The sequence below is a fragment of the Lemur catta genome, chromosome 3 (assembly GCF_020740605.2).
Source record: "Lemur catta isolate mLemCat1 chromosome 3, mLemCat1.pri, whole genome shotgun sequence".
NCBI classification, from domain to species: Eukaryota; Metazoa; Chordata; class Mammalia; order Primates; family Lemuridae; genus Lemur; species Lemur catta.
This window is the reverse complement of record NC_059130.1, coordinates 93141251-93157110: the sequence shown is the minus strand read 5'-3', so window position 1 is coordinate 93157110 and position 15860 is coordinate 93141251. Positions and strand designations below refer to the sequence as shown.

At 38.1% G+C, this 15860-nt stretch overlaps 1 protein-coding gene and 1 non-coding gene across 2 annotated transcripts in view; both read right to left on the bottom strand.

Annotated features, from left to right (window-relative positions):
• Positions 1-15860, bottom strand: part of LOC123634216 (zinc finger SWIM domain-containing protein 5-like) — a 38467-nt gene that overhangs the window by 13635 nt on the left and 8972 nt on the right. The window lies entirely within an intron of this gene.
• Positions 4045-4106, bottom strand: LOC123636230. The gene has a single exon (XR_006734427.1). It is a non-coding gene; the product is annotated as a U7 small nuclear RNA (small nuclear RNA).

Genomic DNA, 15860 nt, shown 5'->3' with positions numbered 1-15860 from the left:
GGTGGTAGGAGAACAGATAAGAACACCTAGTCCAGGCTAGGGGACTCGGGCTCGGGAAACACTTCCAGGCAATAGTGATGTTTAAGTTAAACTTTAAAAGGTGAACAGGAAGGAGGGCTTATAGGTAGCTAAGGTCTGCATTATTTGACATGCAATATGAGAATTGCCATGGAGTAAGATAAAAACACAGAAGTGAACCAACCAATCCAGATTAAAGAAGAGGCCAGGAAAGGCTCTTCAGAAGTAGGACAAGGAGGCAGAATGTTATATGCAGAAACAAAACAGCAGTGGGAAAGCCTGGCAGCAAGAAATATAGTACAGTATGAGATGCAGTACAGTATGAGTGTATTAGTTTCCTATTGCTGTCATAACAAATTACCACAAACTTGGTGGATGAAAGCAACATAAATCTATCTTACAGTTCTGGAAGCTGAAAGTACAAATGGGTCTCACTGGGCTAAAATCAAAGTGTTGGCAAGGCCGCATTCCTTCTGGAGGCTCTAGGGGAAAATCTGTTTCCTTGCCCTTTCCAGCTTCAAGAGATTGCCTGTATTCCTTGGCTCATGGCGCCTTCCATCTTCAAGGCCAGCAATGTCTGTATGTCACACTGTATCAAACTGACATTGAATCTCCTGCCTCCCTGTTCTCCTGCTTGCCTGTGTGATTGCATTGGGCCTACCTAGATAATACAGGAAAATCTCCCTGTATCAAGGTCAGTTGATCAGTAAATTTAATTCCCTCTGCAACCTTAATTCCCCCTTGCCATATAATAAAATATATTCATAGGTTCTGATAATTAGGATGCAGATATTTTTGGAGAACTATTATCCTGCCTAACACAGTGATTGAGAGTGCACATACTGGAGTCATACTGCCTGGATTATTGTTCTAGCATCTTTATAATTAGTTGTGTGACCTTGGCCAAGTTATATAACTTCTCTGTATCTCAGTATCCTTATCCATAAAATGAGATAATAGTAGTAACTAACATTTCATTGTAGTAAGGAATAAATGAGTTAATATGTGCGTAGGTAAAGGGAAACTCTTCTACAAGAGACTCTGACTTTTGACTTTTAATTATATTCTCCTGGACACCTGACAAAGATAAAAATGTCAGCTATGTTCCTGAGCAACATTATGGTGAAAAATGACTCATGATTGGTAAAAACTAGAAGAATTATAAATACTTAGTTAGAAGTCAAATCTGTGGGCTTCCCTGAGTGCAGTGACTCTTGCAACTTAGTATGAACCTTATGGGGATGCTGAACACTATGCCTATGGAATTGCTATAAGAGATACTGGCTTCTGTGGGACATGAGGCTTTTAAGCCAGGGCAACTCCTAAACCTATCCAATGTGGATCTCATTTCTTTGTACCTAAGCATCACCTGTGGAAATGGAGGCAGAGTATAGCTCCTGGACAACTGTGTAGCCAGTTCTATGAACTGCTACAAGGTCTCACTAAAAAAGAATGCCTGATGCTATCTTGCTGGCAATCTTTGGCTCTTGTCCTATATACTTTTGAGTAGGCTGATCCCAATTGTGGCCTACTATGGGGGGAATGCTTTCAACTTTTCCCTATTATTATGTTGGCTGTGGGTTTGTCATATGTGGCTTTTATTATTTCTAGGTATGTTCTTTCTATGCTAAGTTTTTTGAGAGTTTTTATCATGAAGGGATGCTGGATTTTATCAAATGCTTTTTCTGTATCTACTGAGATAATCATGTGGTTTTTGTTTTTAATTCTGTTTATGTGGTGAAACACATTTATTGACTTGCATATATTGAACCATTCTTGCATCCTTGGGATGAAACTCACTTGATTGTGGTGAATTATTCTTTTGATATGCTGTTGGATTTGGTTTATTAGTATTTTACTGAGGATTTTTGCAAGAATGGTCATGAGGGATATGTATCTGTAGTTTTCTTTTTTCATTGCATCTTTTTCTGGGTCTGGTATCAGGGTGATCTGGCTTTGTAGAATGAGTTAGGGAGGATTCCCTCCTTCTTGACCTTTTCAAACAGTTTCAGTAGGATTAGCAGCAGTCCTTCTTTGTACATCTGGTAGTATTTGGCTATGAATCCATTTAGTCCTGAGGTTTTTGTTGTTGTGAAATTTTTTATTGCTGATTCAATCTTGCTACTCATTACTGATTTATTCAGTTGTATTTGTTCCTGGTTCAATCTTGGCAGACTGTATGTTTTTAGAAATTCATCCATTTCCTATAGGTTTTCTAGTTTGTGAGATCATAGTTATTCATAAGTCTGTAATGATCTTTTGTATTTCTGCAGTATCAATTGTTTGTCTCTCGTTTCCTTTCTGATTGTATTTATTTGGATTCTCTTTCCTCTTTAGTCTAGTTAGGGGTTTATTAATTTTGTTAATCTTTTAAAATAACTGGCGTTTCATTTTGTTGATCTGTTGTTTGTTTTTTTGTTTTTTGTTTTTTATTTTTGGTCTCTATTTCATTTGTTTCTGCTCTGATCTTTGTTAATTTCTTTTCTTCTGCTAACCTTGGGTTTGATTTGTTCTTGTTTATCTAGTTTCTTAGGGTGTGATGTTAGGTTGTTAATTTTGTGATCTTTCTAGTTTTTTGATGTAGGCATTTAACGCTATAAACTTCCCTCTCAGCACTACTTTTTCTGTATCCCACAGGTTTTGGTATGCTGTGTTTTCATTTTCATTTGTTCAAAAATTTTTAAATTTCTGTCTTTATTTCTTTGTTGACTCAATGATTTTTCAGGACCATGTTGTTTAATTTTCTTATGTTTGTACAGTTTCTGTATTGATTTCTAGCTTTATTCCATTATGGTCTGAGAAACCTGATATGATTTCAATTTTTAAAAATTTGTTAAGACGTGTTTTGTGGCCTAACATGTGGTCTGTTTTGCAGAACGTTCCATGTGTTAATGAAAAGAATGTATATTCTGTAGTTGTGGGTGGAATATTCTGGAAATGTCTGTTAAGTTGATTTGTTCTAAAGTTCAATTTACACCCAATGTTCCTTTGTTGATTTTCTGTCTTGATCTGTCTAGCACTGTGAGTAGGGTATTGAATTCCCCCCCTATTATTATGTTGCTGTCTGTCTCTTTCTTTAGGTTTGATAATATTTGTTTTGTGAATCTGGGTGCTCTGATGTTGGGTGCATATATATTTAGGATCATTATGTCTTCTTGCAGAATTGATCCCCTTTATCATTACATAATGACCTTCCTTGTCTTTTTTTAATTGTTTTTGATTTAAAGTCTGTTTTATCTAAGTATAGCTACTTCTGCTTGCTTTTGGTTTCCATTTGCATTGAATATCTTTTCCCACCCCTTTACTTTCAGTCATTATGTGTCTTTATGCACAAAGTGAGTTTCTTGTAAGCAGCATAATAGTTGGATCATGTTTTTTTTAATCCATTCTGCCAATGTATATCTTTTAAGTGAAGCATTTAATACATTTACACTTAATGTTAATATTGGTATGTGAGACTTTGTTCTTGTCATATTGGTAGCGGATTTCTAGTTGTTTTATAAATTCTTCGTTCCTTTCTTTTTCTCTCTCATTTTGTCTTTGTGGTTTGTTGAACTTCTGTTATGTTGCCATTTAATTCCTTCCTCTTCCTTCTTTGTGTGATTGTTTTACAAGACCTATGAGTTTACATTTTTGTGTGTTTTCATAACTGTGAATATTGACCTTTCCTTTTCATGTTTAAGGCTCCTTTGAGCATTTCTTGTAGGGCCAGTCTAGTAGTGATCAATTCTCTCAGTGTTTGCTTATCTGGGAAAGACTTTTATTTGTCTCCATTTATGAAGCTCATTCTAGCTGGATATAAAATTCTTGTCTGACAGGGTTTTTTTTCTTTCATCATTTTGAAAATACCATGCCATTCTCTTCTGACCTGTAAGATTTCTGCTGAGAGATCTGGTGTTAGTCTGATGAGGTTTCCTTTATAGGTGACTAGATGCTTTTCTCTGGCTGATTTTAAAATTCTCTCTTTCACTTCAACTTTTATCATTCTGATTATAATATGCTGTGGTGAAGTCCTTTTTTTTTATTGGGGGTCTTCAGGTGAGGACTGGAAAACCTGCTAGACAAATTCTGAAAGAGCTGTAACACTTGGTGAAGCCCTTTTTGCAATGTATTTGCCTGGGGATCATTGTGCCTTCTGAATGTCTGACTCTCTTGCTAGTCCTGGGAAGTTTTCATTGATTATTTCCTTAAATAGGTTTTCTAAACTTTTCAATCTCTCTTCCTCATTGGGAATATCAATAGTTTGTAAGTTCGGTCACTTTATGTAGTCCCATACATCTTGAAGGCTTTGCTCTTTTTTTTTTCCCTTATTTTTGCCTGACTGAACTATTTCAAATGACCTGTCTTCAAGTTCTGATATTCTTTCTTCTGCATGTTGTAGTATGTTTTTGAAGCTTTCAAATGTGTTTTGTATTTCCTTCAATGAATTTTTCTGCTCCAGAATTTTTTTTTAAAGATATCTAACTCCTTGGTAAATTTCTGACTCATATCCCAGTTGATTTTCTAATTTCTTTGTAATAGTTTTCAGATTTCTCTTGCATCTTGTTGAGATTCTTTAGAATCAATATTTGGAATTGTTTATCTGGCATTACAAGGAATTCTTTTTGATTGGGATCCATTGCTAGACAATTGTTGTGGTCCTTTGGTGCTGTAGTATTTCCTTGCTTTTTCATATTTCCTGTATCCTTCCACTGATACCTGCACATCTGATGTAGCAGTTGTTTGTTCCAATTTTTTGCAATTGATTTTGAAGGAGAGAATTTTTCCTGAAGATGTATATATGTTGTTGGTTGAGTAGGACACTGTGGCTTTGATTTTGGGTGCCTGCAGTAGTGTGGTCTTTGTATGATTTCTTAGGCAGCATAAAGGGTCAGTGGTATCTGTGATTTCCTTGGTGGCTTAGGAAACAGTTATTAGTTAAGGTTATGTGAGAAGTTTTGCTGGGGACTTGAATGCCAGTCAAGCGAGTCTTTGGGCCCCAATTGTTGAAGCAGTGGGTTCAGTACGCCTGATTGTAGGACCCAGAGCAGCTTATGCTGGCAGCAATGTTAGTATGTCCTGGGAGGTCAATTTTTGGACCTAAGGGTGACTTCCTCAGAAGCTAGTAGTTGGAACAGAGGGCTGAGTGTGGGCAGGTTCTGTTCTCAGGCCTCTGAGCAAGTGGTGTGATGTAGGAGGTAGCAGTATTGGTGGTGGAGGCACCCACGAGGACTCACATGGTTCAAGCTGGAGTTACCAGAAGCTTCAATGGATTGGGCAAGCTAGTCCCAGTCCCACAGTTGTCTGTGACAGGGTGGTACTATCCTAAGTGTGTTTAGGAAAGCTTGGTCTTCCCTGTCCCTTCCTGGCCGGATGATGGCTGCACCCATGTCACACTGAACTTGGCTTGCAGGTGGGGTGCAGCCCTATGTTAAACTCTCAAAATGGCACTGGCTAAGGGCTTGCCATCAAAGAGGGCAGGGCCCCTTTTAGGCAAGCAGCATGGGCAAGAAACTGTTGGGAGCATGGTCAGCTTGTGTCTCAGCCTCGTAGCAGAGCAGTGGGAATTCTCCTAGGTGTGTCTAGGAGTGTGTGGGCTCCCCGTCCCTCCTCAGTTAGGTGGGGCTGCAGCTGTGTCAGCCCAAACCCAGCCCAAGGGCAGGGCACTGCACATCTTTAAATTCCCAAACTGGTGCCTTGGGCCTATGACCAGAGAGGTGGAGCCCCTTCCAGGGAAACAGCATGGGAAAGACCCTGGGGGGAATGCCATTCACCAGCTGGCTGGTAGGAAATTTCCTAGGAGTACTTAGGAGAGCTTGAGCTCCCCTATCCCTCCTCAGCTGGGTAGGAATGAAGGTATGTCAGCCCCGAAGGGTCGGATGCTGCCCGTTTTAAACTCCCAAACTGGCACCTTGGGCCTGTGACCAGAATGAGTGGGGCCCTTCTCAGGCAGGGTACACTGGCAGGAAACCATTGGGAGTACAGTTCGCTTGAGACTCAGTCCCACAGCAGCCAGATGCAGGATTGTGGGCACCATCCCAGATGCGTACTGGAAAGTCTGTTTTCCCTACCCGCCAGGTGGGGTCTGCAGCCGCATCAGCCCAAACTCAGCCCAGTGTCAAACTGTCAAAATGGCCCTGCAACTGGAAGGGCTAGAGCCCCACTCAGGCAAGCAGCATGGGTGAGAAACTGAGTTTCCCTTGATTGGCATCATCTGTACTCCCTAGGCACAGAAGAAAAGACTCAAACAAAGACCTGCTTCTCTAGGGTCATTCTGGAAGTGGTAGTGAGCAAGTCCAGAATCAAAGGTCAGGCCACCTTCATGGAACAAATCACCCTAAATAATTATCCTTTTGCATGGAAGGTTGGGGAGAATAACATTCGCGGGGCAAAAATATTATGCACCAAACACATTATAAGGAAAGTAATTAATTTGCCTGGTCTCAGAGTAATTATAAAGAAGCTGGAGTTGTTATATTAATATAAAACAAAATAGACTGTAAGACAAGGGGTATTACTAGGGATAAACAAAGACATTTTATAATGATAAAAGGATAAATATAACAGGAAGGCACATTCATAAACGTATATACACTTAAAAAGAGAGCTCCAAAATACATGAAGTAAAACCTGACAGAATTAAAAGGAGATGTAGAGAAGTTAGCAATTTTAGTTGGAGATTTCAATACTCTTTTTAAAAAATAATTGATAAAACAATAATGCATAATTCTGCTCTGTTTTCAACTGACAGCTTGTCAAGTCTTGAACACAGAATGTTTTTACTCCATGTCTTCTCTTTTTGTAGCCAAACATATCAATCAGTCCTGTATCATTCTGTTCAATGAAGTTCTGTATACTACAGAAATGAGTTTTATTGCTGCCATGACTTATAAAGTTAGAAATAAGGAACTGGTTTCAATTCCTCAGATTTTTCTCCCCAAACAGTATAAAAGATTTTAATCAGCACCTAGCACTTGTGCTATCAGTATGGTATAAGTTTTTTTACCCTGAGAAATACCTCAAAAGTAATCTCTTTTCTCCTCTTTATTAGCAAATGCTTCATTAATAATACAGATACAGAGTCTGAAGCTGGAAGTAGAGACAGCAGACTCTAATGAAAAACAAAAACAAAAACAAAATCACTTCCAGTTCTATTTACACAGCTTCTTATCAGTGATGCTAAATGGCAGAAGAAACATCTCCTATGAGGCTGAAGTCCAGCTGAAGACACTAACGGATGGTAGAAAAACCAACAGACAAATAGTCTAATCTCTGAAAATGATAAATAATACCTTGGGAAATTAAAAAAAATTTTTTTTTACTATCTTCCAGATTTGACTGTCTAGGATAATTTTTTTTTTTTTTTTAGAAGGATGATACTATTCAGAGTGGTCAGCAAGGATATACTGCTTGGCAACACAAAGACTTTCAAGGGATAGGTTAGAAATTCAGGATACTATGTTACTTTTTGCTCTTCACCTCTGCCCACATATCCCATGGATAAGAGAGGGAGAACGTGTATAAAACACAAAAGAACTTTATTTTGAGGAATTATATTTAGTGTAGACTGTTTACAATTAAATAAGACAAAAATAACACATTTAATCAAAAAATTTGAATCACTGAGGAACTTCAAGTCATTTTATTATGCAGTAGTTGGAGATCCGTAGCAGGAGCCTACATAGAAGGCAGCCTGTTTTATTTGCACAAGGGCCAAAGGAAGCTCAAAAAACAGAAAAAAAAAAATCACTGGATTTTTATAAGCTTGATAAGTAACCCTCATGACTAAGGCCTCAATCAGAGAGAGCATGGTACAAAAGAATGGGGTATTAGGGTGAAAGTAGGACAATGATTGAAGTGGAAAATGTACCAAGAGTGTTTGTATCCAATCACTGGCTGTTAAACTCTTCCAATTGCTAGAAGGATCATTAGTAGATAGTTCAGAATAGAGTAGAGGGATCAAATTCTATAAAACTCTCCCTGTTTCCATGGTTGCCCAGTTAAATTCACTTCATAAAAGTAACTTAGGGTGCTCACCCTCAATCATCTCCTACATTAGTCGTAAACCAATAGGGTTGGGTTGTTTGGGTATATGATGACTGATTGCTGTAACTTAAGTGGCCTTGTTTAAATTCAGCAAAGATGGAAGAAAATATTCAGAAGCTTTTATAAAAGAGAATGCCAGGTCAATCGAAATCAACTTGTATAAAAAAGCAGGTAGAAATCATTCAGGTCCAAATTCTTTGACGGCTGTATCTAAGAATAGGTCATACAGTGGCTTTCATAGGAGTGCAAGTAGAAGGTAGAGGGGGGATAAATGTTCAACTACTGGTTGAGGGAGCATCCCCTTCAATTATAAGAGATAGGCAGATGGGTGCAATGGACTTTGAGGCAATAGTACTTAGAAAAGCAAGTATTTCAAAATGTCCAGGTAACAATACCAGCTAAGATCACTACAAATGTATTTTAAGGGATAGTTCAGCTCATCAGCTTATGCAGCTGTATATAGTCTCCCCACACAATAACAAAATAATTCATGCCTTCACAAACTATGGAACTGAGAACTTAGTTTATATTAAACATTTCTATGTGCATGAGATAGTATGAAGTACTCTAGAGTAGGCTCCCAGTTGCTATCAATTTGTAACTTACACTGTTATTTGTTGCTTGGCAAAAAAAAAAAACCACTAGTAAGATAATTATTCAAATACTTAGGCTACTATCCTTCTTTGTCTGCATTTCCAGCATTAAATCTCCTTCTTCAAATTTTTGTTGTAAATCTACAACCATCAGCTTTAAATCAATATCCCTATCATGATACACATATCTGAAGATTCATTTATACTTAAAGTTTTTAAAGTACAACTAACCCCACAAGTATTGCCAGAACAACCATTAAGAAATAAATTGTAGTCTAAGATGATTATTTTTTCCCCTCAAAAACAATAAGCAAAATGAGAAAGTTTAAGTGTCTATCTACATACCTTTTAAATATTCAGATTTAACTCCAAAGCTCATACTCTATTCTCACCAATTTCCTAAATGTGCAGAAAAGTATTTTTACTCTATACATGTTTTACTGTCTATAGTGACTCAGAATATTGTAAATTTGATTTTTGGAAGTCTATAATTAAGTGCTCCCTAATCTATGCTCAAATGGGTTTTTTGTTTTTTTTTTTACGATGTCTCTAATCACACTGAACTTTAGTTAGTCATGTAGGTGACTTGATGTGATTACACTAGAGTGTCTCTTACTTATTTTTATATCTCTAGCACCTAGAATTCATTAAGCACTTAATATCTACAGTGGCACCTACTGGCTACCATATCAAAGCTATGCCATCTAACTTTTAAGACTTCTGGTCTAAGCTTATTTTATTCTATCCCTTATATGTATCCTCTGTTCCAGTTAAGAAAGAATGGTCATCTTATTTGCACCTTTCTGCTGCCCCTTATCTTTGTGTCTTTGATCACACTAAAATAATCCTTGTCTTCCCTGTCTATCCAAATTCTATTCATCCCTCTTAACCAGTTCACATCCCATTAACTCCAAGGTATCTTCCTTGATGATCTCAAATTACATTGATTTCTCTCTTTGCTAACTTGTTTAGCACTTTATCTGTAACACACAATTAATTACATTACATTAATTACATTGTCTTATTTATTAACTGTACCTAATAGTTGTGAAGAATATCAGTGTATGAGGCAGATATCCAGTATTTCTACCAAGTGTTAATGAAAACAGGCTCTGGAATCAGACCTGGGTCCAAATGGTGACTCTGTCACTTAGCAGCTGTATGTCTTTAGAAAGCTGCTTGACCTTTGACGACCTCAGCTTCTTCATATGTAAAATGGTGATAATAATCATTATTGTGAGGATTAAATAAACAAATATATGCAAAATACTTAGACCAGTAGTTGGCATATAGTAAGCACTCAATGATAAGTAATAATGTTAAAATATATACAACAGTCACTAGTAACTTCTGCTTCTGGGAAGATGGAGTAGATGCACTCTCTCCTATTCTTCCCATGAACTACATAAAAAAAAAAAAACTCTGGACATTATATATAAAAATGAACATAAGAAGACTCTGAAAGATGGCAAGTGAAGGCAGAATGGCTAAGAACGTCAAGACCCAAGGAATAACAGAATAGTGATTCCTGGGTTTTCTTTTTGGAAATAAAGACTTGGAAGTAAAGAAGTCAGCAACCTGCAAATGCCAACAAATACAGACAAAAACCCTCCCAAAAGCCTGTTCTCTCTAGCCAAAGGATCAAGAAAAGAGCAGCCTAGTAAGACAAAACACTTTTAGACAATAACCACTCTACTGCAGAAAAACAGCACAAAGAACACTGTAACCACACCCCCAGCAATGCCAGCAAAGACTGACTATAGTGCCTTCTACATCCATCAGACTGTAACAAGGTGCTTCCTTCCCTGTGCCCTCCTCTCCCTGTTAAAGTAGTGTCAGATGAAGCCTAGTGGACAGTCAGGACTTTCAGCACTCAGTGGTAACGCAGCCATCACCCTTCCACCCCTGGTGTCAGTAGTGGCCATGCAGGGAACAGTAATGAAGGATTTCTAATCCTCTAAGCCAGCATGGAGGAGGCTGAATGGGGAACCAGGACTTGTACCTCTACTAGGCAATAATGAGGCAGCTCCCTTCCTACCTCTGCACAACAGTGTCAGAGGAAGCCAGATAAAACAGAAGTTGAAATAAAATCCAGGGTCTTATAACATAATACCCTAAATGTCCAGGTTTCAACTGAAAATCAATCATCATACCAAGAACCAGGAAAATCTAAACTTGAATTTAAAAAGACAATTGGTAGATACTATACACTAAAATGACAGGATGTTAGAATTATTTGGCAAAGAATTTTTTTTTTTTTTTGAGACAGAGTCTCGCTTTGTTGCCTGGGCTAGAGTGAGTGCCATGGCATCAGCCTAGCTCACAGCAACCTAAAACTCCTGGCCTTAAGTGATCCTCCTGCCTTAGCCTCCCAAGTAGCTGGGACTACAGGCATGCACCACCATGCCCAGCTAATTTTTTCTCTACATATTTTCAGTTGGCCAAATAATTTCTTTCTCTATTTTTAGTAGAGACGGGGTCTCGCTCTTGCTCAGGCTGGTCTCGAACTCCTGACCTCGAGCGATCCACCCACCTCGGCCTCCCAGAGTGCTAGGATTGCAGGCGTGAGCCACCGCGCTCAGCCCTATTTGGCAAAGAATTTAAAGGAGTAATTATAAAAATGCTTCAACAAGCAATTACAAATGCATTTGAAATAAATGAAAAAACCAAAATTCTCAGCAAAGAAACAGAAGATATAAAGAAGAATGAAGTGGAAATTTCAGAACTGAAAAATATAATAACTGAAATTTAAAACTCAATGAATGGATTCAGCTGCAGAAAGAATGGGACAGAGAAAAAAAAATCAGTGAACCTGAAGACAAAATAATAGAAATTATTACCCAATCTGAAAATAAGAGGAAAAATAGACTAAAATAGACAAAACAAACAAAAATAACACCATAGTGTCAGGGACCTGTCAGACTATAACAAAAGATCTAATGGCAATGGAGCCCCAGAAGGAGAAAAAAGAGGGTAGGGTTGAAAAAGTACTTGAAATAATGTCTGAAAAACTCCCTAAATTTGGCAAAAGATATAAACCTATAAATTTAAGAAGCTGAGTGAACCCCAAACAGGATTATACCCAAAGAAATTTACATCAACATACACCACAGTCAAACTTCTGAAAAACTAAAGAGCAAAAAACCCCCCAAACCAAAAGACAACCCCCAAAACCTTAAAAGCAGCAAGAAAAACAACACCTTACGTATAGGAGAAAAACAATTCATATAACAACAGATTTCTCATTAGAAACCATGGAGACCAGAGGAAGTAACACATTTTTCAAATGTTGAAAGAAAACAAGTATAAACTCAGAATTCTATATCCAATAAAAACATCCTTCAGAAATGAAGGGAAAATCAAGACAGTTTCAGATGAAGTAAAACAAAAGGAATCTGTTGCCTATCATAAAAGGGCAGGTAAAGGAAGTTCTCTACAAAAAAGAAAGGATAAAAGAAGGAACCAAGAAGAAAAAAGGTAGTAAGCAAAAATATGAGTAAATGAAATAAACTTTCCTTCTCTGTTCAGTTGTCTAAATTATGTTTGACATTTGAAGAAAAAATTATAATACTGTCTTATCTGCTTCTAAATATATGTAGAAAAAATATTTAAGACAATAGAGAAAGTTAAGAGACAAGTAAGTATACTTTACTTGAAGTGGTAAAATATCAACATCAGTAGACTATGATTAATTAATGTACATATAACATTATACCTAAAGTAGCTACTGTAAAAATCTATAGAAAGAGATACACTCAAAAGCACTATAGATAGATCAAAATTGAATTCTAAAAAATGTTCGGGTAACTCACAGGAAAACAAAGGCAAAAGAAAACAGAAACGGAAAACAGCAAGAATAAACAGAAAATAAAAAATAAAATGAAAGACATTGTCAAAACATACATTAATTGTAAGTGGTCTAAATATACCAATAAAAGGCAGAGATTGGTACAGCAGATTTTGAAAAAACAAGACCCAAGTATATCCTGTTTAGAAAGAACTCAATTCAAATATAACAATATAGGGAGCAAGATGGCCAAACAGAACCCTCCAGCAATTGTCCCTCTGCATGAACACCAAATTCAACAACTATCCATGCAAGCAAGCACCTTCAGAAAAACCAAAATCAGATGAGTGATCATTCTACTTGGTTTTAAAGTTATGTCAAGGACAGAGGCATTGAAGAGGGCAGAAATGACAATCTTCCATTGTCTATGCCACCCCATACCCATCCCCCAGCACTGCGACGCTAGCATACCAAGTGGAGAGAGAATCTATATGCCCAGGGGAGGGAGAATGAAGTGACTGTGGGACTTTGCATTGAAACTCAGGGCTGCCCTGGCACAGGGGAACACAGCACAATGTAGAATTCTACTGGTGCCTGTGGAGGGAGTGTTTAGACCAGCCTGACCAGAGGGAAATCCTCTACCCTGAAACTTGAGGTTTGGCTAGCCCCACCACAGGTTGACAAAAAGAAGCTTGGGGCCTAGACTAAATTCATAAGGCAGTCAGGCCACAAAGGATGTAGTCCTTGGGCAATTCCTGCAACTGTGCTGGCTCAGAGCTAGTGGACTTAGGGTGCATGTGACCCAGTGAGACACAGAGGTAGTAGCCAATATAGTGTCTGTCGCCCCTCCCCCAACCACAGGTAGTGTGGCTCAGGGAGAATCTTCTTCCACTTGGAGAAAGGTAAGAGAAAAGTTCAGTGGACTTTCTTTTGCAACTTGGGTACCAGCTCAGCCACAGTAAAATACGGTACTAGCAGACTCTCAAAGCCCCTGAGTCTACGCCTTAGTTCATAGATGGCATTGCTGGACCCACCCTGAGCCAGAAACATGCTGCCCTGAAAGGAAGGACCCAGTTCTGGAAGAATTCACCACCTGCTCACCAAAGAGCCCTTGGGCTTTGAATAAACACTGGAGGCAGCCAGACAACAGTCACCACAGGCTTTAGGTGATACTGGGCTAGCTTCAGGTGTGACCTGGTGCTGGTGGCCATAAGGAACCACCTATATTGTTCATCCTCCAACTCCAGCAGTCCAGGGGAGTGAGGGAAGAGAGTAAGAGGCTTTACCTGGTAATTCAGGGAATTCTCCATATCTTACCCAAGTCTACCAAGGCAGTACCACCAGGAGTCTGCAAGAGTGACAGCATTACTGGGCTTGGGGCACCCCAAGTGCTGATATGGCTGCAGTGACCAATGACTTAGAACACAACACTCAATTCCCTCTGAATATCTATTAATAGAAAGCCTTTTCAAGAAGGACAGGTTCAAAAACAAGCTCAGACTACAAAGATTAAAATAAATATCTAATTCTTCAATGTGCAGACATTGACAAACATCCATAAGCATCAAGAACATCCAGGAAAACATGACCTCACCAAAAGAACTAAATAAGGTACCAGTGACCAATCCTGGAGTGAGGGAGGTACATGACCTTTCAGACAAAGAATTCAAAATAGCATCCTGAAGAAGCTCAATGAACTTCAAGACAACACAGAGAAGGAATTCGGAAGCCTATCAGAGAAATTTAGCAAAGAGATTGAAATAATAAAAAAAAATCAAGCAGAAAGTCTGGAGACAAACTGAAAAATGCATCAGAGTCTCTCAACCGCAGAATTGACCAAGCAGAGGAAAGAAATCATGAGCCTGAAGATAGGCTATTAGAAAACACACAGTCAGAAGAGAGAAAAGAAAATGAAAAGAATGAAGCATGCCGACAAGATCTAGAGAATAACCCCAAAACAGCAAATCTAAGAGTTACTGGCCTTAAAGAGAAGGTAGAGAGAGAGATTGAGGTAGAAAGGTTATTCAAGGAAATAATAACATAGAACTTTCCAATCCTAGAGAAAGATATCAATATTCAGAAGGTCACAGAGCACCAAGCAGATTTAACCCAAACAAGCCTACCTCAAGGCATTTAATAATCAAGCTACCAAAGGTCATGCATAAAGAAAGGGTTCTAAGGGAAGCAAGAAAAAAGAAAAAAATAACATATAAAGGAGCTCCAATATGGCTGGCTGCACACTTCTCAGTGGAAACCTTACAGGCCAGGAGAGAGTGGCATGACATATTCAAAGCACTGAAGAAAAAAACCTAACCCTAGAATATTATATCCTGCAAAAATATTCTTCAAACATTAAGGAGAAATAAAGACTTTCCCAGACAAACAAAAACTGAGGGATTTCATCAACACCAGACCTGTCCTACAAGAAATGCTAAAAGGAGTTCTTCAGTCTGAGAGAAAAGGATGTTAATAAACAATAAGAAATCATCTGAAGGTGTATCACTCACTGGTAACAGTAAGTACACAAATACAGAATACCCTATTGCTGTAATTGCATTTTATAAACCACTTATATCTTGAGTAGGAAGAGTAAAAGACAAACCTACCAAAAATAATTACAACAACTTTTTGAGAGATAGATAATATAAAAAGATATGGATGGAAACAACAAAAAGTTTAAAAAAGGGTGGGATGGAGTTAAACGGTAGAATATCTGTTAGATTTATCTTTGCTTATTTGTTTGTAAGCAGAGTTTGTCATATGTTTAAACTAATTGGCTACAAAATGTCTTTTGCAAGCTTCATGGCAGACTGAAATCAAAAAACCTACAATAGATACACAAAAAAGAAAAAGCAAGATATTAAAACACACTGCGAGAGAAACTCACTTTTAACAAAGGAAGACAGAAGGAAGTAAGAAAGAGAGAGAGGACACAAAACAACCAGAAATCAAATACCAACATGGCAGTAGTAAGTCCTTACCTATCAATAATAACACTGAATGTGAATGGACTAAAATCTCCAAACAAAATATACAGAGTGGCTGAATGGATAAAAAAACAAGAGCCCAGGCTACAGTGGCTCACACGTGTAAACCTAGCACTCTAGGAAAAGAGAAGAGAAGAGAAGAGGAGAGGAGAGGGGAGAGAAGGGAAGAGGACGGAAGAAAGGAAGGAAGGAAGGAGAAAAGAAAGAAAGAGAGAGAGAGAAAGAAAGAAATGTCACTGATGTGAGGTAAGAAGATGCCACTAAAAAAAAATCATTTAGCTTCCTTGGCTCTCAGTTTTCTCCTTCCTAAAACAAGCAGTTTGCACTATTTTGTTTCTGAAGTGCTTCTAGCTCATACAGTCTATGATTCTATGCTGCTAGTGTAGAAAGCTAAACAAATTATTGAGTACTGAAGGCACAGTCCTTGTCTCTGTGCAATACTAGAGTAAC